The sequence below is a fragment of the Hyposmocoma kahamanoa genome, unplaced genomic scaffold (assembly GCF_003589595.1).
Source record: "Hyposmocoma kahamanoa isolate Upper Pololo Valley unplaced genomic scaffold, ASM358959v1 94, whole genome shotgun sequence".
Classification (NCBI taxonomy): domain Eukaryota; kingdom Metazoa; phylum Arthropoda; class Insecta; order Lepidoptera; family Cosmopterigidae; genus Hyposmocoma; species Hyposmocoma kahamanoa.
This window is the reverse complement of record NW_020654878.1, coordinates 4025712-4028137: the sequence shown is the minus strand read 5'-3', so window position 1 is coordinate 4028137 and position 2426 is coordinate 4025712.

Here is a 2426-nt window from a genome sequence, read left to right as displayed (position 1 = left end):
AATATATATATATATATATATATATATATATATATATATATATACATACGAATACAGGCCCATTTGGGGTAAGTGTCTACTTTATATTTATTTATCCATAAGCATATCCGTATGTAATTCAAGGTAGAGAGTGTTTTATAGTATTGTCTCTCTCTCTCATCTTAGCGTTGTCCCGGTTGCGTCCTCAGCAGGGTTGCTGCGGAGCCCGGGGTCCGCTTTCCTACTCTTTCTCCTCCACTTTGCACGGTCTTTGGCATCCTTAGTGGTGAGACCATTGGCACGCATATCACCCTTGGCGACGTCAAGCCAGCACTTCTTGGGTCTGCCCCTTCTACCGGGGCCCGGCGGAGGTGGCATAGCCAGACATTTGTTTCCCACGTAGCAAGCCGGTTTCCGTAAGATGTGGCCGTACCAACGTAGGCGGCTTTCTTGCAGTTTATCTGCAATGTCACGGACATGAAGGCTGCCGCGGATGCGGGAGTTTCTGACACGGTCTTTCCGTGAAACTCCACACATCCAGCGCAGCATCTTCATTTCCGTGACACGCAGCTCCTGCTTATGACGCTCAAGTACGGGCCACGTTTCACTGCCATATAAAAGGACAGGCCTAATGATGGATTTATAGACCTGTCCTTTCAGCTTAACCGGCATCTTGGGGTCACAAATTACACCAGTCACCTCACGCCACTTTGCCCAAGCGGCTGCGATTCGGGCTCTGACGTCGCAGTCGATGTCTCCGGACGCGCTAAGTACAGATCCCAAGTATTTAAACTGGCCCGTAGGCTCGACCGCGTCTTCGCCTATGCGTACGGGTAGGGGATCTGTAGCGTTGCAGACCATGTACTCAGTCTTCGCCACATTTAGTCTCAAACCGCCGTTCTCAAGCGACTCCTTCCACACATTCACTCGTCGTACCAGTCTCCCTCTATCCGCATCCGCCAGCGCGATATCGTCAGCGTACATAAGCATCCACGGGGGTTGCTCATGCGTGTCTCGGATGGAGCTTGAGACCTCGTCTAATATCACGCTGAACAGATAGGGACTGAGAACTGAGCCCTGGTGAACTCCGACTGTGACAGGGAAGGGTTTAGTGTCACCAACAGCAGTCCTAACCATGGATTCGGAATCGCGGTACATGTCTCGGATGATGTCAATATAAGCTTCTGGTACCCCTTTGGATCTCAGTGCCCACCAGATCATTACACGGGGGATACAGTCGAAGGCCTTCTGCATGTCAAGAAACATGAAATGCAGAGGCGTATTCTTCAATCTGTATTTCTCCATGATGACCCTTAGGGCAAAAACAGGATCCATGGTCCCAAGACCAGGCCGAAACCCATATTGACCCTCCGAGACAGCACTCTCCTGTCGGATCCGAGAGTCTATTATACGCTCGAAGAGCTTCATGGTGTGGGACATGACCTTTATGCCCCGATAATCGCCACACTCCTGCACCGATCCCTTCCCTTTGAAGACTGGAGTGATAATACTCAGTCTCCATTGGTTAGGGATTTTACCGGTGAGGAGCACGCGATTAAAGAGGCCGGTAAGGATGCCCACACCACGGGGACCCATTGCCTTCCAGGCCTCGATGGGAACCCCATCGGCTCCGACAGCTTTCCGATTAAATTTCCGAAAAATGTTTTATAGTATTGTATCTGTGTGTTTATACCATTGTGTTTTGTTACAGCTTTTCTTCTTTACCTTTTCCCTACTTTGTTATTTATATCTTCTACCTTATTACGCAAGACCCATCGTGACAGCTTTTAAATACATAATCAAGTTTCAACCATTTGTTAAAATACAAAATCACCAAATAAATATTCGTTAATTTTAATTAACAAAAATAATAAGTAAAGCATTTTAAACTTTATTATATAATGTAATCCAAAATTTGTTATTATATTAAAATATATTTGTGGCAAACAAATGAGCAAAGCTCATATCAAAACTTTAACAGAGTGACAACATCATAAAAGATCGATTTGGTATTTATACTCGTCACTTGGTATTTTATAATACCAAGTGACGAGGCGAACAAGTCGTGAACCTGGTAGTAAGCGACACGCCTATCCTTAACAGTTGCCGTGCCACTCAGAGCTTTAAATCGTAAAGATTGTAGGGGCACGGTGACAAAGTTGACAAGTTCCACGAGCCTTTAAATTCACCAGCATCCTTACAAAACGGAACGCAGTAATGCTCATATTAATGCTCGGCGGCAGAAATATGTAAGGTGACAGTACTTACCTGGACGAACTCTTTCACAAGGAGCTCTACTGCTACTAAAATTACATCGCATAGATCTGAGGATCACTGCCACTGAGACATAAACTTGACAAGTCCCAAGACGCCGAAACGTCGTTGGTTTGTTTGAAAAAACTTTTCTATGCCTTTGAGAGTCCTGCTTACTCGCTTTTTAATTAAAA